Source organism: Somniosus microcephalus, chromosome 3, assembly GCF_052327205.1.
Source record: "Somniosus microcephalus isolate GS21.2 chromosome 3, FLI_Smic_1.0, whole genome shotgun sequence".
NCBI lineage: Eukaryota > Metazoa > Chordata > Chondrichthyes > Squaliformes > Somniosidae > Somniosus > Somniosus microcephalus.
In genome coordinates, this window is record NC_140989.1 from 81,220,697 (window position 1) to 81,243,640 (window position 22,944).

Consider the following 22,944-nt stretch of genomic DNA (forward strand, 5'->3'; position numbering starts at 1 on the left):
AGACCAAAATTGTATACAGTACTCCAGGTGTGGTCTCACCAAGGCCCTATATAATTGGAGTAAGACTTCTTTACTCCTGTACTCAAATCCTCTTGTAATGAAGGCCAGCATACCATTTGCCTTCCTAATGGCTTGCTGCACCTGTACGTTCACTTTCAGTGACTCATGTACAAGGACACACAGGTCCCTTTGAGCTTTTGCATTCCCCAATCTTTCACCATTTAGGAAATACTCTGCCTTTCTGTTTTTTCTACCAAAGTGGATAACTTCACTTTTATCCACATTATATTCCCTCTGCCATGTTCTCGCCCACTCACTGAGCCTGTCGAGATCCCCTTGAAGCCTCTTCACATCCTCTTCATAACTGACACTGCCACCTAGCTTTGTATCATCAGCAAGTTTGGAAATGTTACATTTAGCCCCCTCATCCAAATCATTGATATAGATTGTGAATAGCTGGGGCCCAATCACCGATCCTTGCGGTACCCCACTAGTCACAGCCTGTTGTCCTGAAAAAGACCTGTTTATCCCTACTCTTTGTTTTCTGTCTGTTAACTAATTCTCAATCCATGCTAGTATATTACCCCCAATTCCATGTGCCCTAATTTTGTTCACCCACCTCTTGTGTGGGACCTTATCGAAGGCCTTCTGAAAATCCAAATACACCTCTTCTACTGGTTCCCCTTTGTCTACTCCACTTACATCCTCAAAGAACTCCAATAGGTTTGTCAAACAGGATTTCCTTTTCATAAATCCATGTTGACTCTGCCTAATCTTACTATTAGTTTCTAAGTGCCCAGTTATTGCATCCTTTATAATAGATTCCAGCATTTTCTCAACTACTGATGTGAGGCTAACAGGTCTGTAGTTCCCCGTTTTCTCTCTCCCTCCTTTCTTAAATAGCGGGGTTACATTTGTACTGGTCTTGCTAGACGTACTCCTATCTAGTTATCCAGCCAGCTAAGCACTCATTCAAATAATTCCTCGAGAAGCAGGTTGCTGTTTTGAAGCTTTACTTGAACACATTTTGTGAAACTGTAAACAAAGACAAAGTATGTTTTGTACATAGAGCTGAGTACTATACATTAGATGTTACATAAGATATAAACATGTTTATGACAACAGAATAGACTAATTGTATAACTAAATAGCACTGAAGCTAAACCTCAGTAGCTAACAGCTAATAACTTCTTATAGACAAAGTATTGTCAAAATACTACACTGACAAGGTTGTTATCATGTTACTAAACAAGGATACTCACAGACATTGCATCTTGCCTAGCGTATAAGAAGGATGCAACAGGATTGAGAATCCCTCATGTGGCTTTCTTCATAACTCAGCAGGTTCTTCCTGGAATACTACTTCCGGGTCAAACAGGAAGAAGGTCAAATAACACCCTGCTATACAATAACACTGCTATACACTAACTACCACTAGAGAGTGCTATCTGCATGTAATAAATCCAGAACAACATTCTTGCCACACCCTTGGTTTTCTCGTATTTCTGGGAGGTTTTTTGTGTCTTCCTCCGTGAAGACCGAAACAAAGCATTTATTTAATTTCCCTGCCATTTCCTCATTCCCCATTATAAATTCTCCCGTCTCTGACTGTAAAGGACCTACATTTCCTTTTCACATACCTATAGAAGCTTTTATAATCTGTTTTTATATTTTTCACTAGTTTGTGCTCATTTTCCCTTTCTTTATCAATTTCTTGGTCCCCCTTTGCTGATTTCTAAAAAGATCCCAATCCTCAGGCTGACCGCTTTTTCTGGCAACTTTATAAGCTTCCTCCTTTGACTTAATACTAGCTTTAATTTCTTTTGTTAGCCATGGTTGGATCACTTTTCCTTTTAGGTTTTTATGCCCTAGAGGAATATATGTTTGTTGCAAATTATGCATTATTTCCTTGAATGTTAGCCATTGTATGTCCACCTTCATACTTTTTAGTGTAGTCTCCCAATCTACCATGGCCAACTTGTCCCCCATACCCTTGTAGTTTCCTCTGTTTAGATTGAAGACCTTAGTTTCAGATTGGACTACATCACTCTCAACCTTAATGTAAAATTCAATCACTTGTCCCTAAATGCCCCTTTACCACAACATTATTGATTAGCCCTCATGTTTACTTTTGCTAATCTTTTCCTTTTTACATACATATAGAAGCTTTTACTGTCTGATTTTATGTCTCTCGCTAGTTTACTCGCATATTCTATTTTCCCTTTCTTTATCAATTTCTTGGTCCTCCTTTGCTGATTTGAATGATTTGGATGAGGTGACCAAATGTAATATATTTAAGTTTGCTGATGATACAAAGCTAGATGGGAATGTAAGTTGTGAGGAGGATGCAAAGAGGCTTCAAGGGGATATAGATAGGCTAAGTGAGTGGGCAAGAACATGGCAAATGGAATATAATGTGGAGAAATGTGAAGTTATCCACTTTGTCATAAAAATGGAAAAGCAGAGTATTTTTTAAATGGTGAGAAATTGGGAAATGTTGGTGTTCAGAGGGACCTGGGTATCCTTGTACACGAGTCACTGAAAGTTAACACCAGGTACAGCAAGCAATTAGGAAAGCAAATGATATGTTGGCCTTTATTACAAGAGGATTTGAGTATAAGAGCAAAGATGTCTTACTACAATTATATAGGGCCCTGGTGAGACCACACCTGGAGTATTGTGTACATTTTTGGTCTCCTTACCTAAGGAAGGATATACTTGCCATAGAGGGAGTGCAACGAAGTTTCACCAGACTGATTCCTGGGATGGGGGGATTGTCCTGGGATGGGGGGATTGTCCTATGAGGACAGATTGAGTAGACTAGGCCTATATTCTCTAGAGTTTAGAAGAATGAGAGGTGATCTCATTGAAACATACAAAATTCTTACAGGGCTTGTCATGGTAGATGCAGGAAGGTTGTTTCACCTGGCTGGGGAGTCTAGAACCAGGGGTCACAGTCTCAGAATAAGGGGTTGGCCATTTAGGACTGAGATTTCTTCACTCAATGGGTGGTGAATCTTTGGTATTCTCTACCCCAGAGGGCTGTGGCGGCTCAGTCGTTGAGTATATTCAAGTCAGAGAGTGATAGATTTTTGGATTAAGGGAATCAAGGGATATGGGGATAGTGCAGGAAAGTGGAGTTGAGGTAGAAGATCAGCCATGATCTTATTGAATGGCTGATCTTATCGAGGGGCCGAATGGCCTACTCCTGCTCCTATTTGTTATGTTATGTTATTTTTCTATGTTTCTATGTTATGTTATGTTAAATGGCAATTGATACTAGATCAATTGTTAATTTTAAATCGGATATCGATAGCTTTTTGTTAACCAAAGGTATTGGGGGATATGGGCCAAAGGCAGGTATATGGAGTTAGGCCGCAGATCAGCCATGATGACATTGAATGGCAGAACAGGCTCGAGGAGCTCAATGGCCTACTCCTATGTTCCTATGTTTCCACTTTCTGTGAAAGCTGTAAATAAATGGCCTTGATTAATATTATGTGTCGTTACCGATTTATTCAATTTTTATCTGATCTTGTTTAGAACACAGGATTTAGGCAAGATACAGGAAACTTTCTGTTATCCGGCACGGACGGGACCGACGTGGTGCCGGTTCATCAACAATTCCGGATAACCGAACGCTATAGTAAAAGATACAGAGCTCAGAGCTCCGTATAAAGCAACAAACCCTGTTGCTAACAGCTTCAGAACAATCGGCACAAGTTGCAAGCGTCTCTGTAGCTTAGCAGCAGCTGCAGCTACACCCTTGCACAGCAACAAATGGAGTAATAAATGTAATAAAAGTTACCTGAACCTACTCCTGAATTTTGCCGGTTAACCGACATTTCCGGTTATTTAGGGGCCGGTTAATCGAAAGTTTCCTGTATACCAGGATGGAGGCAGGTACCTGACATTTAGCAGCACTGCAGAGAGAGGACCATGAAGTTTAGAAGTGCTGAGAAGGCTTTGATAACACTGGGGCATAGTTGTGCAATTTGGAAACACTGAATTAGTGGTCCAAGAGTTTAACAGGATTGTGGTAGGGGTCCTAAGCTTTAAACATTCTAGGGGGCCCTGGAGTTTAGCAGTATGGCAGAAGAGCAGGATTCCTTCACTTTAATAGCACTTGGAGGGGTTCTTCAGGCTTGGCAGCACTTGGGGCGGTCTTGAGATTTGACGGAACTGGGTAAGATGTTCTGGAGGCTAGCAGCACTGTGGTGGGAGGTCTAGGGTTTGGCAAGACTGGGGTTGGGTACTGCATTTTAGCAGCACAGAAGGAATGTTCTGGAATTGACAGCATTGCAGTGAAGCCCTTGGGATATACAGCAACAACAACAACTTGTATTTATATAGTGCCTTTAACGTAGTAAAACATTCCAAGGCACTTCAAAGGAGTATTATAAGACAAAAAATTTGACACCGAGCCACATAAGGAGAAATTAGGGCAGGTGACCAAAAGCTTGGTCAAAGAGATAGGTGTCAAGGAGCACTGGAGGAAATCCTTGGGCTTAGCAGCATGAGGGCAGAGGGTCTGCATTTTACTCGCACTCTGGTGTGGATTCTTTGGTTTGGCAGTACAGTGGTGGTAGTCCTGAGCATAGAGTTTAGTAGCACAGGAAATGGTGAGATCCTAAGCTTTGGCAGTATTAAGGTGTGGTCTTTGAGGTTGCCAGCACTGTGAGGGCACTGAGCTTTTAATGCACAGTGAGAGGGCCCCAGGATTTAGTAGTATGGAGGGGGTCATTAGTGATAGGATTTCTACACAGTCAAGCTAGGGAACATGTTGTAACTCACTTTGGCCTGCTTGGAGAACACTTTTGACACAATTTTACATTCACTTTAATTAAAAACATAGGGGATAGATTTTACATTCTGGCGCCGAGCCTCGCATAGTGGGAAAGCACATTAGAAATTCTTTTGCTGATGTCAGCTTCTCTTACTAGGCGAAAGCTAATAGAAAGTTGCACTTAGCATCTCAGTATATAAGAAAGAACAATCTGCATTTATATACCACCTTTCAAAACCTCAGGACATCCCAAAGCACTTTTCAACCAACAAAGTATTTTTGAAGTGTAGTCATTGTTGAAATGTAGGAAATGCAGCTGCCAATTTTCACACAGCAAGGTCCCACAAATAGCAATGTGATAGTGACCAGATAATCTGTTTTTTATAGTGGTAATGGTTGAGGAATAAGTGAGAACTCCCCTGCCCTTCTTCGAAATAGTGTCATGGAAATTTTCATGTCTACCTGAGAGAGCAGACAGGGCCTCGGTTTAACGTCTCATCCGAAAGACGGGACCTCCGACATTGCAGCCCTCCCTCAGTACTGCACTGGCGTGTCAGCCTAGATTTGGTGGTCAAGTCTCTGGAGTGGGACTTGAACCTGCAACCATTCTGACTCAGCAGCGAAAGTGTTACCAATTAGCCTGGGGTAAAACCATCAATATATTGAGGTTGGCAGTTTGTTGCTTAAGAAATTCTAGGCGCTACCCTGAATTTTACTACTTTGTGGTACAGCTGATTGGTGCACCCAGGCATTGAGCCATTTAATGCAGCTCTAGTTTCAACAAATGCTTGTACTCACTTCCCCTCAACTCTGTGAACATCGCTCCACTGGTGGTGGGTTTGTTTATCAAATGCTCCTCTTTAAGCAGCAGCTGCGGACTTTGACAGTATGTTTGAGCAGGCATGTACAATGCCAACACTCCTCATCAATCTCCCCTGTTCACAATTCATTCTTCAGGCCTTTTAAGACAAGCTGCGTGCTGATTATGTCATCTTCTGCTCTGAAGAGAAATCTTTACTTTGGGGCTATTATCTCTCATGGAACATCTTTGTGGCAATAATTGTTATCACAGAATGGCAGGAGTGCTTTTAAACGCACCAGAGTCCCAAATAAAACACCACATTTCTTTGATACAGTAGATATTTACTATCACAGTTTGAAAATATGACCGAACTGCTATAGGCTTTGAGGAGGAGATTGTCCAGAGCTGTATTTTTTTTTCATGTTCTATTCCCTTTTTGTTGGCCTGCTCAGCCTTTATTTTAAAACTGCAATAAAATTAAAGTGAATGGGGGTGATTTCTGTCTGCCTACAGCCCCATTCATGCTGAAAAACAGGCCAGTAGATAGAAGAACATTTAAAAATAAAAACTATTGCCCATTGGCTACCCGAGGCCCACCTGACGCGATTTTCAAGCAGGCTTCGATATGGGTGGGAACCTTATTAAAATAACATGTTGTAGACTGCACAGGGCTCAGATGAGGACCTCGACAGGGAGGCCTTTAGAAGAAGGGTGATGAGCATGCACACGGAGATGATGGGTGCAATGGCAAGGGTGCCTGAGAACCTCTCAGTAATGGTAAGGAGTGTGGAGGAGTCCACCCCCAACATTGCACAAAGCTCTGCGCATGCCATGGAGCCCATCATTTGCACTCTGCTCAGGATGGAAGACTCCCAGAGAGACTGTGGCAATCCAGACCTGATGGGGGATGATGCAGCTTCCATTGTAGCACAGGCGGAAGCCACGCAACGTCTTAGTGCTGTAATACAGTCTATGCTTGGTTCCATCGATTCTCAGGCTGCTGTCATGCAGTCTCAGCTTGATACCACGCAAGCTCTGACTACTGCCATCATGGCTGGGTCAACCACCGTCCTCCGGGGCTTTCACGGTGTCACAGCAGGCCAGCAATCGGTGCTCCAGCAGATTGTTAGGTGTGCCGAGGTGCTGCCCCAGGGGAGTGGCAGTGGGTCAGTGGAGCAGGAACCTGCTGTCCTCTCTCAGGATGACAGCATTCCTCCTCCCACCACTGACACTCCACCATTGCCCTTGTTGATGCCTGCCATCCAGCCAGCCCAGACTGCTGCTGCCCATGCTGAGGTGGTGCAGTCTACAGCCGGGCCTTCCAGGCCCAGAGCTGGTCAAGGGCATCCTGCAAGGCCATCTGAAGTCTCCCACACGGACACTCAGCAGCCTTCCAACCACCGTGCTGCAGCCACTGGGCCAACACTTCATGGAGCACTAGAGTAGGCAAAGGCACAGTAACGAGAGGCACTAAGCGGTTGCACAAGAATGAATAGCTAATATTGTTGTTGTAAATATGTGTTCATTGATTATTGATAAATTTATTAATTGGCTTTGGATGATTTTATGGTGTCTCTCATTTCAGCTTTGCGCTGTGATATGGCCTGCGACAGGGATGGAATGATGGGGATGTGGTGAGCAACGGGGATCTGGGGCTTAATTTATTGGAACCGCAGTTCGATGAGGCGATCACAGACAGACCCTCCAGAGGCTGAGTAAGTGGCTGCATCCTCCCTTGCTCCTGTTCCTCCTCCTCCTTGTATTCCTCTTCCTCCTTGTCCTTGTCCTCCTCCTCTCCCTTTTCCTCCTTCTAAGGTGGTCCTGCAATCCCTGGTGGCAAGGGCTGGGCCCTCATGATGACCAAGTTGTGGATCATGCAGCAGACCACCACAAAATGGGACACCCGCTCCGGTGAATACTGGAGGGCTCCTCCTGAGTGGTCAAAGCAGTGGAGCCGTTGCTTGAGCACCCTGATGGTCTGCTCGATAATGTTCCTGGTGGCAGCATGGCTCTCATTATAGGAGTGCTGAGCAGGAGTGCTGGGGTTGCGGAGGGGAGTTATGAGCCAGGTGGAGAGCGGCTAGCCCTTGTCTCCAACAAGCCAGCTGTGAACTTGATGTGGCGGCTGGAAGAGTGCTGGCATTCACAGGATGAAGGTATCGTGGCTGCTGCCAGGATAGCGGGCATTCGCATTTGAGGATTCGCTGTCTGTGGTCACACACCAACTGCACATTAAGTGAGTGGTAGCTTTTGCAGTTACAGAAGGCCTCAGGATTGTTATGCGGTGCCCGCAAAGCCACGTGGGTGCAGTCAATGGCGCCCTGCACCGTGGGGAATCCCGCTATCCTGGCAAAGCCACATGCACGTTCGTCCTACTTCTTTCTGGTGATGGGGAAGGAAATGTAGTCCCTTCTCCTGCTGTACAGGGCCTCTGTGACCTCTCGGATGCAGCAATGAATGGTTAACTGCGAGATGTTCACTATATCTCCTGTTGCAGACTGGAAGAAACTGCTGGCTAAGAAATTGAGGACGATGGTGACCTTGACTGCAACTGAGAGAACCGTGGTCGACCTGATCTGAGCCTTCTAATGTACTGCTCCTCGCTTAATTGGAGGTAGGAGAAGTGCTCTTGGAATACCCTTGGAGGGTAAGGCCTCCTGTTGAGAGCCTTGATGGCCCTCCCCCTCCCTCTGGCCACATCTTGCAATCTTTCTCACTGCCTCCGCTCCCTCTGCCAGTATAGCAGTGTAGCAATTTGAAATTTTGTCAGAATAAATGTAACAACATTTTAGTAGCCACAACACACCTGACACTAAGGAACCTTTAAATGACTGAATTAAACTTTTGCACAATTGCAAACTGACAAGAAAGCAGTGAAACAACACTAACCTGCTAGCTGCGACTCATCCCTTTAAATAGCGCCCCTGGAGCCGCCATCCACCTGCTTCATGCCTCCTCTTCCTGTCGTTGTCGGGGTGAGGCGCTAAGGCAGGGGGCAATAATCAATTTGACAGATCGGGCGCTGAGTGAGGGTTGCACGCTCCCTGACATCACAATCTGCCTGGCACTAAACCCCCAGGCGCTAACTGTTAGCGGTGGCGCTAAGGGGCGAATGGATTTGGTGTGAGGCGCTGGATTCACCTTGCCCTGCGCTACTTCATTAGCGCCCCGTTAGCGCCCCCACCAAGCGCTAACGGGGTGCTAACCAACCGAATTTCTCCTCCAATGTGTTACCATGTCAATTCTAATGATTCTGATTGAACAATTATTTCACACTTGCAACAGCCACATATTTAGTAACATTTGGCAGCAGACAGAATTAGTCTGTCATGATTTTATAATAAACTACGCTTTGGACAATTTCCTCATAATGACATGTTTAGATCAACGTTCTGTTATAATGGTGGACTGAATCCATCTTTACTGTCGTACATTTTAGAACACAAATATTTATTGAATTTATTATGAATAGAGTCCCCGAAATTCCTTGAGTCATGATCCAAGAGTAACTGCTAGGATTTAAAGAAAAATAATTCTTGGGATATGGGTGTCACTGGCAAGGCCAGCATTTATTGCCCATCTCTAGTTGCCCTTGAGAAGTTGGTGATGAATTCATGCAGTCCGTGTGGCGAAGGTGCTCCCACAACATTGTTAGTTAGGGAATTCCACGATTTTGACCTACAATGGTGAAGGAACGGTGATATGTGTCCAAGTCAGCATGATGAGTGACTTGGAGGGGAACTTGGAGATGACGGTGCTCCCATGTGCCTACTGTCCTTGTTCTTCTAGGTGATAGAGGTCGTGGGTTTGGGAGTGCTGTTGAAGAAGCCTTGGTGAATTGCTGCAGTGCATTCTGTAGATAGTACTGATAGATAGTGATTCTCCGCTCCGCTCCCACTCTGGACAACTCTGTCCTCGGCCTCTTACACTATTCCAATGAAGCTCAACGTAAGCTCGAGGAACAGCACCTCTTTCGATTAGGCACTTTACAGTCTTTTGGACTCAAAATTGAGTTCAACAATTTCAGAACATAACCTCTGCCCCTATTTTTTCAGGCGGCAGCTGTTGATGATTCTACCATCCCCATTTGCAACATTTAACCACTTCTGCCTTCCACCCCATCACAGGCCGTCCCTTTTGTTCTTTTCTCCCCTCCCCCCTTTCCCTGCCTCTGCACCTGGTTAAAATCTATTACATCTGACAAAGGGTCACAGACCTGAAACGTTAACTCTGTTTCTCTCTCCGTGGATGCTGACTTACCTGCTGAGTGTTTCCAACATTTTCTGTTGTTAGTTCAGATTTCCAGCATCCGCAGTATTTTGCTATTGTAGGTGGTGGAGAGGTTGTGTGGGGCCCGAAGGAGCAGTGACCTACTTGGACCTCATCTGGCTCTGGCTCTGGTTCCTCTCCCTGCTGCCTTCACCTGGTGGGAAAGCTACAGCAGCATTCCTGCTCAAACCACCAGTTAATATTGCAGTTGGGTCCCAATGAGAACACTGCTGGCTTTGGATGGGTGTCCTTACCTCTTACTCAGTCGAGCAGGTTAAAATTTGGAACAATGAGTTCCTTGTGGCTTTTCTGCGGGTAATTAACCTGGGCAATTTTAACTTTCCACCTGCCTGTTTTCCGCCAGGTGGACAGAGTTAAAGCTAGCCCCTTGGTGTTTTGATTTAGGACTTCTCCACCAATAAGGGAACAAAACCTAAACACAGTCTTTTCCTAACTTCCAGGCCCACAAATTTCAAACAACAAACTAGCACATAAGAAGTATAAACAGAGATGCCGGTCTTTGGAGGCCAGATTGTCAATGTTGAGCCCTTGCCATGTTTTAAGAGTTTTTGACCATTTTTCCATAGAAAGGATTTGGGAAAAGAGTTACATTATAAGTGCTGTGTTTCAATGGGATTGAGACAATAGGTGTTAAATTGCTAATGAGCTAACTTTGATGTTGCTACAATTGGCTGTCTTTAATAAGCAATTAGATTTATTGTCAGCAATTAATAAAACCTCATACGCAATGTGTTCGGAAGTCTCTGTTTCCTTTCTGGCTGTGAAGAGATAAAGCATAGAGAGGTAATGAATCTGATCATACCTTTTGCTCAGTATGTTTATTGCTGTGAAAAAAAAGCAGTTTAATGATTTGTAACTGGCCTCATCTTACCAAGTGTTTTCTTGGCCTTTGAAATGATTGATAAGGCAAAGAAGTGAAGGACATGAAGATCCAGTTCAGATCATGAGAAGGTAGTATTGCTACACCCGAGGTAATGCTGCCATACAGTTAGTTATTGGGCAGTGTGGGCACACCCCTAATGGGGATCCCTAAATAAGAACTCCTTGATCTGTAGGCCCTGGTGAGTGAGTGTCTGTGTGTGGGGAAGAGATACTTTCGATGATGCCTGACTACAAAAACCTTCAACCTAGCCTCTTCCATGTCTTCATCCTCCTCTTCTTCTTAACAACAATATAAAGATAATCACATTGCAAAATTCATGTTTAGAGTGCAAAGCAGTACTTTGAGCAGCACTGAATAAGTGTGGATAATTTTAACCTAACCTTGTTGAACCAAGCCTGAACCAAACCCATCCATTTATTGGGGTTAAAATTCCCCCCATTGTCTCTCTTTCAAAAAAGTGAACCTCACCCCACTGCTCAAAATGTCCATTCTCAATCCATCCATTCTCTCCAATTAAATGCCATCTCTAACCTCCTTTCCTTCTAAAATGATTGAACATGTTGCCACCTCCTAGCCCTGTGCCATCTTTCCCTAAAGCCCTTGTTTCAATCCATTCAGTTCATCTCCCACCGCATCAAGATCACCCTAGCCAAAGTCATGAATGAGATTCTATGGGACACTGCCCATGGTACGTTATCCCTCCTTGTTCTCCTTGACCTCTCTGCAGCACTTGATTTGGTTGACCATGCCATCCTTCTCCATTGACTCTTCTCCACTGTTTAGCTCTGTGGGACTGTCCTTGTAAGCTTTCACTGCTACTTGTCTGAAATCAACCAGCATAATTCCACCAATGGCTTTTCTTCTGAGAAGATCACCTTCTTTGCACAAGAGTGACAGTTTTCTATTTCCCATACCAATCATTTTGTGACTTCTCCAAGAGAGATTGTGAATTAGTGCTGAATTAGCAGCAGTTTTATATGTGGGCCCATGTCCAATAGGACAGACTGGGGGCAATTTTGCCTTTCAGTGATAGTGTAAAACGGAAGATATAGGATCAGCCGCCTATTATATATCTCTCCCGATTTTCATTTCCATTGATTTCAAATTAAAATTGCACTGAGTTCCACAAGATATCATCGGACCTGAACTTTGAATATCCAGTATTCCTGCCTGTGGTGAGCACCTCACACGCTTTCTAAAACCCAGGAGTTAAATTAGGAGCAGGTGTGAGTGAGGCGCAAACTGGGAGGTAAGTATTTTAACCCCTCACTCGTCCTGATCTCTATATGCCCAGGTGGTTAAGAACGATGCTTCGGCCTCAAAAATCCCTGGTCTCACAGACCCGACTATTTCCACCAGCAAATAATATGCCTGTATTGTCCAGAAAATGGTTAACAGAGCTACAAGAACTGCCCCTTTCACTAAGGAAAGCCTGGAAGTCTGGCTGGAGGAGGTGGCATTCCTGAAAATTCCAATTTTGTGGTAGTGGAGAAGCTTATTAACAGAACTACTATGCAGCAGGCATAGAACGAGGTGGCACTCATGTGAATGCTGTTTCCTCCAAGAACCATTCATGAGTGTCCTAATCCAAATTGTACACTCTCGGGAGCCGCAAGCCTACATTTCGTTGTACTGCACTTGTGCACTAACAATGACAATAAAAGTTGATTTGATTTGAGAGAAAATGAGGAAAAAGTTCTCTGGACTGAGGAAGAATGCCAAGGGAGGGAACACTAATAGGTACCCACTCATCCAAGGGAATGGCTGGTCTATGCATGCACTAGGCATTCCACGCACAGTATGCTATCACTATTGCAATGCAGCCTGCAAAGCACTGGCCCCATCTCTCACTTCTCAGATCCCCTGAATATTGTCTCTGAAGTTCCACCTACAAGTTGGTGGCTGCCAAATGGATAAGTTTCCTTTCATTCACACAATGTAGTCTTCAAACACAGATGATTCTTATAGACCCCTAGGTCTCTCTGTTCATACTACCCCTTTAGGATTGTATCCTTTTAGTTTATATTTCCTCTCTTCATTCTTTCTATCAAAATGTATCACTTCTCACTTTCCTGTGTTAAATTTCATCTGCCACGTGTCCGCCCATTCCACCAGCCTGTCTATGTCCTCTTGAAGTCTATCACTATCCTCCTCACTGTTCACTATACTTCCAAGTTTTGTGTCATCTGCAAATTTTGAAATTGTGCCCTGTACTCCCACATCCAAGTCATTAATATAAATCAAGAAAAGCAGTGGTCCTAGAACCGACCCCTGGGGAACACCACTGTCTATCTTCTTCCAGTCCGAAAAACAACCGTTCACCACTACTCTCTGTTTCCTGTTACTTAGCCAATTTCGTATCCATGCTGCCACTGTCCCTTTTATTCCATGGGCTTCAACTTTGCTGGCAAGCCTATTATGTGGCACTTTGTCGAATGCCTTTTGGAAATCCATGTACACTGTGCCAACAGCATTGCCCTCATCAACCCTCTCTGTTACCTCATCAAAAAACTCGATCAAGTTAGTTAAACACGATTTGCCTTTAACAAATCCGTGCTGGCTTGCCTTAATTAATCCACAATTGTCCAATTGACTGTTAATTTTGTCCCTGATTATCGTTTCTAAAAGTTTCCCCACTATCGAGGTTAAACTGACTGGCCTGTAGTTGCTGGGTTTATCCTTACACCCTTTTTTGAACAAGAGTGTAACATTTGCAGTTCTCCAGTCCTCTGGCACCACCCCCGTTTCTAAGGAGGATTGGAAGATTATGGCCAGTACCTCTGTGATTTCTTCCTTCACTTCCCTCAGCGTTCTAGGATGCCTCCCATCCGGTCCTGGTGACTTATCTACTTTAAGTACGGACAGCCTTTCTAGTGCCTCCTCTTTATCAATTTTTATCCCATCCAACATCTCCTCTACCTCCTCCTTCACTATGTCTATGATGGCATCCTCTTCCTTGGTGAAGACAGATGCAAAGTATTCATTTAGTACCTCAGTCATGCCCTCTGCCTCCATGCGTAGGCCTTGATTTTGGTCCCTAATCGGCCCCACCCCTCCTCTTACTACCCATTTACTATTTATATGCCTATAGAAGGCTTTTGGATTATCTTTTATGTTAGCTGCCATTCTATTCTCATACTCTCTCTTTGCCCCTCTTATTTTCTTTTTCACTTCTCCTCTGAACTTTCTATATTTAGCCTGATGGCTATGATAAATTGACCCTTAGTGTTAGGGGGATTAAATACATGGGGATAGGGTGGGATATGTGTTGGTGTAGGGGTTACGGGGATCGGGTGGGATATGTGTCGGTGCAGGCTCGATGGGCCGAAATGGCCTCTATCTGCACTGTGGGGTTTCTGTGATTCTGTGATTCTGTGATTCTCACTTGTATTCTCAACCCCTGACCTCTGTCAGATGTGCTCTTGCCTTGCTTCATCTTACTCTCTATCTCTTTCGTCATCCAGGGAGCTCTGACTTTCGTTGCCCTGCCTTTCCCCCGAGTGGGAATGTACCTCGACTGTACCCAAACTATTTCCTCTTTAAAGACAGCCCATTGTTCCTTTACAGTTTTACCTGCCAATTTTGATTCCAATTTACCCAGGGCAGAGCCGTTCTCATCCCGCTGAAATTTGCCTTCACCCAATTAAGTATTTTTGCTATAGATTGCTCCCTGTCCTTTTCCATAGCTAATCTAAACCTTAAGATACTATGATCACTGTTTCCTAAATGTTCACCGACTGACACGTGCTCCACTTGGTCTACCTCATTCCCCAGAACCAGATCCAGCAATGCCTCCTCCTTCCTCGTTGGGCCGGAAACATACTGATCAAGAAAGCTCTCCTGAACACACTTCAGAAATTCTTCCCCCTGCCTGCCCTTTACACTATTACTATCCCAGTCTATATTAGGATAGTTGAAGTCCCCCATTATCACTACTCTATAGTTCTTGCATCTCTCTGTAATTTCTCTGAAAATTTGCTCCTCCATATTTTTCCCACTAGTTGATGGCCTATAGAATACACCTAGTAGTGTAATGGCACGTCTATTATTTCTTAACTCTAGCCAAATAGATTCTGTCCTTGACCCTGCCAGGACATCCTCTCTCTCCAGCATTAATATTCTCCTTAACCAATACTGTGATACCACCTCCTATCTTTCCTTCCCTATCTTTCCTGAACACCTTATATCCATGAATATTTCATACCAAATCCTGCCCTTTTTTGAGCCAGGTCTCCGTTATTGTCACAACATCATATTCCCATGTGGCTATTTGCTCCTGCAGCTCACCAACCTTGTTTACTGTGCTTCGCGCATTCACGGACATACACTGTGAACCTATCTTAGACCATCCTGTGTTCTCTCTTAGTCTGACCTCACCTGACCTCACCTAATACCTAACTAACAGCACGGTGGCATAGTGGTTAGCACTGTTGCCTCACAGCGCTAGGGACCCGGGTTCAAATCCGGCCTCGGGTGACTGTCCGTGTGGAGTTTGCACATTCTCCCCATGTTTGCGTGGGGTTTTCTCCGGGTGCTCCGGTTTCCTCCCACAGTCCAAAGATGTGCGGGTTAGGTTGATTAAAATTGACCCTTAGTGTTAGGGGGGATTAAATACGTGGGGTTACGGGGATAGGGCTTGGGTGGGATGGCTGTTGGTGTAGGGACTGGGTGCTAGGGTTTGGATGATCAGCCATGATCTCATTGAATGGCGGAGCAGGCTCGAATGGCCTGCTCCTATGTTTATTTCTTACTTTAGTGCTATCCATCTCTCCCAATCCTTTATGTCCTTTGTTTCTCTTTTCTAATGCTACATCCTGGTGCCCATCCCCCTGCCAACTTAGTTTAAACCCTCCCCAACAGCACTAGCAAACCTCTCCGCGAGAATATTAGTACCGGCTCTGTTGAGGTGTAACCCGTCTGGCCTGTACAGGTCCCACCTCCCCCAGAACCAGCCCCAGTGCCCCAGGAATCTGAAGCCCTCCCTCTTGCACCATCTCTCCAGTCACACATTCATCTGCTCTAGCCTCCTATTTCTATACGTACTCGTGTGTGGCACCAGAAGTAATCCAGAGATTACTACCTTTGAGGTCCTGCTTTTTATTCTCTTTCCTAGCTCCCTGAAATCTGCTTGCAGGACCTCATCCCTCTTTCTACCTATGTCATTGATACCAATAAGGACCACGACCTCTGGCTGTTCACCCTCCCCCTTCAGAGTATTCTGCAGCCACTCAGTGACATCCTTAACCCTGGCACCATGGAGGCAACATACCATCCTGGACTCATGTCTGCGGCCACAGAAATGCCTGTCTGCTCCCTATCTATTGGATCCCCTACCACTATTGCTTTCCCAATCTTGCTCTTCCCCCCCTGTACAGCTCCAAATCCCGGAGCTCCTCCAGTTGACAACACTTCCTGCACACGTGGTTGTCCAGGACATGGGAAGCATCCTGGATTTCCCACATGGCACAGGATGCACATTCCGCGGGACTGAGCTGCCCTGCCATGCCTTTATTTATTCGACTATTAACTAACTTTACAGAAACTTAAGACTAAGATGTACCTAATTCAAGTTATTAATTTATTATTAACAGATACTAATTTAATGTAGTATTGACAGCTACTAATCTCCAAGCTGCTGCTTTATCCCTAACCAACTATTTAACCCCGGCCCCAACTTGAAGAGCCCCTCTCCGACCGCGCTCTTTAGCAGAATTTGGCAGAAATAAACTTAAAACTTTAAAAAAAACTCACCAATCAGCTCCTTCCCTTGTGCTGACATCACTTTAGGTTTTTTACTCTGACATCACTCTTTCAAATTCTGCCTGTGTTGAGTTGCTCCGCACTCGCCGTGCTCTTTATCCCCGCTCAGATCTCGCTCCGCTCCCGCTCAGGTCCGCTCCTCCTGGTCTCGGGCCTGCTCTCACGCGCTCTTTATCCCCGCTCAGCTCTCACTCCGCTCCCGCTCAGGTCCGCTCCTCCTGATCTCGGGCCTGCTCTCATTGCACTCCTTATCCCCGCTCAGCTCTCACTCCACTCCTATTCAGGTCCGCTCCTTCACTCCAGCTGACTGTGCTGGGCTAAAGAAAGAAAGAAATACTTGCCTTTATATAGTGCCTTTCATGACCACCGGATGTCCCAAAGTGCTTTACAGCCAATGAAGTATAGTCACTTGTAATGTTGGAAACGTGACAGCCAATTTGCACACAGCAAACTCCCACAAACAGCAATGTGATAATGACCAGATAATCTGTTTTTGTGATGTTGATTGCGGGATAAATATTGACCAAGATATCAGGGAGAACTTCCCTGCTCTTCTTCGAAATAGTACCATTATGTCCATCATGAGAGAGCAGACAGGGCTTCAGTTTAACGTCTCATCCGAAGATTGGCACCTCTGATAGTGCAGCACTCCCACAGCACTGCACTGGAGTGTCAGCCTAGATTTTTGTGTTCAAGGGTGGGACTTAAACTGACGACCCTTCCTAACTCAGAGGCAAGGGTACTACCAACTGAGCCACGGCTGACACTAACAAAGTTTGTACATCATTGTTCATCCTTGGCCTCCTCTTTTCTCAACAGCCTGGCTGTAACCCCCTCAGTATCTTCAACATTCACAATTAACACCTTGAATGGCATGGTTATTGAAGTATGTAGTGCATTCGCTCCTGTTCAAGTAAGATTTTCCATTTTTGTCACAAGAGCCACAAACAATACAATATTTGAACTTGTTGCAGTCTCTTCCAGTTAGACCTTTGGTCCATCAGCTCCACATTAAATGCAGTCTACCTCTCCCCAAAATAAAACAGGGCACTGTTACTTGACCTTCTGACCTCTTACATCATAAATATATGTGTGGGAACAAACAAACAGTAAACAGCCATATAGTGGTTGAGAGCTGTAGTTTTTAACAGAGGAAGGCATGTTTGTTCCATATGTTGCTATGATATCACAGGTCACAGAAAGGTCGAGTAGTTGCAAAATCTTTTGCTGATTTATGTTTTGACCCTTAGCAGTCATCAATAAATAACAGGTGACTTGTATCATCTTGGCATAGATTCCTTCCCAGAAATGAGATTCCATTTCCTTGGGCTGCTGGGCAGTTACCCCCTGTGCGAAGTGAAGTCATTTTACATTTAAGGCATCAAAACACAAATTTTTGTTTCTTAAATGTGCCATTAATTTAAAATAAAAAAGAACATTGTTTTGGCCTCAACCCTCTGAGTAGGCAAGATTTTTGCAGCAAACATAGCCTTGTTTTGACTTTGTACTGTTGCTATTTGATCCAAAAAATGGTACAAAAGTATGTCGACTATTGCTTTAAAATAAAATTGCTTTTAAACAAATGCTCTTAAACCTTTATTTTTCAGATAATGCAGAAACATCAAATTCTTGCTGATGTGAAGATTTTGTTTCCTTTTCCTATTTTCACTTCTAATATATTTTCATTTTACTAAAATCCGTGATAAATGACATCTATTTTATTCACAGAGTATAGCTGTGAGATATTCTTGGGGAAAAAAATGAAAATAGCAAAGCTGACAGAAATGTCAAGTAATGTGATCTTGTGCTTCTTGTTCAAGGCTAAATTACAGGTCAGAAACATAGAAGATAGGAGCAGGAGTAGGCTATTCGGCCCCTCGAGCCTGCTCCGCCATTCAATGCGATCATGGCTGATCATCCAAATTCAGTACCCGGTCCCTGCTTTCTCCCCATACCCTTTGATCCCTTTAGCCTTGAGAAATATATCCAACTCCTTCTTGAATATATTTAATGAATTGGCCTCTACTGCCTTCTGTGGTAGAGAATTCCACAGGTTCGCCACTCTCTGGGTGAAGAAATTCCTCCTAATTTCTGTCCTAAATGGCCTACCCCTTATCCTTAGACTGTGACCCCTGGTTCTGGACTCCCCTACCATCGGGAACATTCTTCCTGCATCTAGTCTGTCCAGTCCTGTCAGAATTTTATAAGTTTCAATGAGATCCCCTCTCATTCTTCTAAACTCCAGCGAGTACAAGCCCAATCGACCCAATCTCTCCTCATACGTCATTCCTGTCATCCCTGGTGAATCTTCGCTGAACTCCTTCCATGGCAAGAACATCCTTCCTCAGATAAGGTGACCAAAACTGCACACAATACTCAAGATGCGGTCTCACCAAGGCCCTGTACAACTGCAGCAAGACATCCTTGTTCCTGTACTCAAACCCTCTCGCTACGAAGGCCAACATACCATTTGCCTTCTTAACCGCCTGCTGCACCTGCATGCTTACCTTCAGCGACTGGTGCACAAGGACACCCAGGTCTCGTTGCACTTCCCCTTCTCCCAATCTATTGCCATTCAGATAATAATCTGCCTTTCTGTTTTTGCTACCAAAGTGGATAACCTCACATTTATCCACATTATATTGCATCTGCCATGCTTCTGCCCAATCACCCAACCTGTCCAAATCATCCTGGAGTTTCTCGGCATCCTCCTCACAGCACACACGCCCACCCAGCTTTGTGTCGTCTGCAAATTTGGAGATATTACATCTAGTTCCCTTGTCTAGATCATTAATATATATTGTGAATAGTTGAGGTCCAAGGACCGATCCCTGCGGTACCCCACTAGTCACTGCCTGCCACTCGGAAAAAGACCCGTTTATTCCAACCCTTTGCTTTCTGTCTGCCAACCAGTTCTCTATCCAAGTCAGTACCTTACCCCCAATCCCATGTGCCTTAACTTTACACGCTAATCTCTTATGCGGGACCTTATCGAAAGCCATCTGAAAGTCCAAATACACCGAAAGGGAAATACATTTATACATTGGTAATATGTTAGTGACACTTTTTAACATTCATGTGTTTTTCTAGCCTCTGATCACTGTGCAAAAAGTTTAAAATGAGTGTTTAACCCATTGCTATATTGGCAGCAATAGCATATCCTGTTTACAACAACAAAAACAACTTGCATTGATATAGCATCTTTAACATAGGAAAATGTCCCAAAGTACTTCACAGGAGCGTAATCAGGCAAAAGTGACACAGAGCCAAAGAAGGAGATAGTAAAAGGGGTGACTAAGAGTTAGATTTTAAAGAGGATTGTAAAGGAGGAGAGAGAGGTGGACAGGCATAGGGGTTTAGAGAAGGAATTCCTGAGATTAGGGCCTAGACGGCTGAAGGCACGGCCATCAATAGTATAGCAAAGTGAGTGGGAGGTGTGTAAGAGGCTAGTGTTGGAGGAATGTAGAGTTCTCAGAGGGCTGTAGGGCTGGAGGAGGTTATAGAGCTAGGGAGGCATGAGGCCATGGAGGGATTTGAACACCAGGATCAGAATTTCAAATTTGAGGTGTTGGTGGACTGGAAGGCAATGTAGGTCAACGAGGACAGGAGTGATGGATGAGTGTGACTTGGTACAGGTTAGGATACATGTAACAGAGGTTTGGATGAGCTCAAGTTTATGGAGGGTGAAGGTGGGAGGCTAACCAGGAGAGCATTTTAGCAGTCCAGTCTGGAGGTAACAAAAGCATAAATGAGGATTTCAGCAGCAGATGATCGAAGGCCGGGGCAGAGATGGGTGATGTTATGGAGGTGGAAATAGGCGGTCTATGTGACGAAGAGGCTGTGTGGTCAGAAGTTCAGCTCGGGGTCAAGTAGGATGCTGAGGTTGCGAACAGACTAGATCAGCCTAAGTTAGTGGCCAGGAAGTGGGATAGAATTGTTGGCATGGGTCAGAGATTGCTACGGGGACCGAAGGTGGCCTGGATTTTGCAATGATATCAGCAAATAGTGATGATACTTGTCTGTGCTTGATTACTTATGCCTTACAGCATATTTGTCTGTGTTTTTGATTACTTGTGCCTGACCAGCAGAGGTCATGTGAGAGACAAGCAGTCCAGAGGAGTTTTACTTTCGGTTTGATTCTAGCTGCATCACAGCATAGTGTGTTCTGTAAAAAGCTGTAGAAAGTCTTGAACAAGACTTTAGATTAAACAACATTCTCTTTCAGAAATGAGTCTTTATTGAACCCAAAAAGAAAACAATACATGATGTCAGAAGTGGCTGAAAGAGAAAAAATCTGAAGTTAGCAACTTGATGGGACAGTGAAAGCAGTTGTGGCAAGTAAGCAAAATCAGCTCTCCACATATTAGCAAGCCAAAAGAGAACATCGTTGCTTACCATTAGAGAATAGCTAACGAAGTGAAAAAATGGAAGGTTTACTCCCACCGGTGACCCTTCAATTGACCGGTAATGTGGCTGAAAATTGGAGGAGATTCAAACAACGTGTAGGGTTGTATTTATCAGCAATCGGAGCTGACGATAAAAGTAATAAACAGAAATCGTCCGTGTTTTTACATGTAGTGGGTGATGCAGCGCTGGAGGTATATAATAATTTCATATTTGCCGTTGGTGGAGACAAAATGAAGCCAGATAAAATAATGGAACAATTTGAGGCCTACTGCATACCTAAACGCAACGTGACCTTTGAGAGGCACAAATTTTTCACATGTGTACAGAAAATCGGCGAGACTATTGATCAGTATGTGACTGAACTGAGAAACCGGAGCAAATCGTGTGAATTTGGGGGACTCACAGACTCGCTGATAAAAGACAGACTGGTGTGTGGTATTCGAGATAATGGTCTAAGGGAAAGACTGCTAAGAGAGCAAGATCTAGACCTGGGAAAAGCCATAGCACTGTGTAGGGTTACCGAGACTGTGAAGTTGCAGGCAAAGGAGCTGTTCAGTGACAGTAGCTGCAACGTGGATGCAGTGAGAAAGAATGGATACAAACCATTTAACAAAGAGAGCGCCAATGTGAAAAAAGTGGCGTGGCCAGCAAAAGAAAATGAAAGGGACAATCGGAAGTCATGTAGTCGATGCGGTACACAGCATCCACCAAGAAAGTGTCCAGCATATGGTAAAACATGCTATAGATGCAACAGAAACAACCATTATGCCCGTTGCTGTAAGAACCAAGCGCAACAAAGCAAGGTCCATACAGTAGATGAAAGCGAGATAGAGGAATTCAATGTAGATGTTGTGTCTGAAAACAAAAAAGAAAGAGACTGGATGTTGACACTAAAAGTGAATGACATACACATTCCATTTAAATTGGATACTGGAGCACAAGTTAATGTGATATCAGAGACCGATTTTAAGAGAATTAGACCCAGACCAAAGTTACATGGAATACAAGTGAAAGTGACTGGATACTCAGGTACGGATATACCAGTGAAAGGAAAATGCATTGTCAAAGTAACACACAAGGACAGAGAGCACACGCTAGCATTAATCGTGGTGCCAAAGGATGTGCAAGCCATACTAGGGTTAAAAGCCTGTGAGAGACTGAACCTGGTAAAGAGAGTCCTCGTTGTGGAAAGTGAAAGAGAGACAGTCTATGATGAACTGAATGTTGCGTACACACCGGGTAAGCTGATGTATACAGCAGACACGTTGTCCAGAGCTGTTGACCCAGGAGAGCCCGCAAACACAGTGAAAAGACTGAAGTACAAGGCAAAAGACAGTGGAACTGACTTCGACCAGAGCATGCTTCTATACCGCACAACGCCGCTCGAGTGTGGTATGTCACCAGCCCAACTCCTGATGGGACGTCGGCTAAGGTCAAACCTACCCATCCCGGAGAACCTCCTGAAAACAAAAGAGGGGGAGAAAGTGAGGAAGTTCAAAGAGCAACAGAAAGAAAAGCAAAAGTACTACTATGACAGAGGAACACAAAACCTACCTGAACTCCACACTGGTGACCAAGTAAGGTTGAAAGACAAAACAAACACATGGACTCAGAAGGGAACTGTCCTGAGTGAAGTTCAACCAAGATCATACACCATTCAGACAGATGAGGGTGCTGTTCTGAGAAGAAATCGTCGAGATCTTCTCATGGGACCAGCCACAGCAGATCAAGAGACTGATACTGGTGAACAACCTGATCACACAGCTGAGAACCAATCATCTGAGGCAACAACTCAGATTCAAGGACAATCAATCAGAAAATCCTCAAGACACGTGAAGCCTCCTGAGAGACTCATTGAGCAAATTTAAGGACTATTGTTAAAGAAGGAAGTAATGTTATCTTATTCTTTCTTCAAGTTCTAATGTATTGACATATTTCATGTGAACAGACAGAGCAAGGGTAAAAAGCCTTGATCATGATAATGATAATGTAAGTTCATTAAATGTTGTTAGTTAA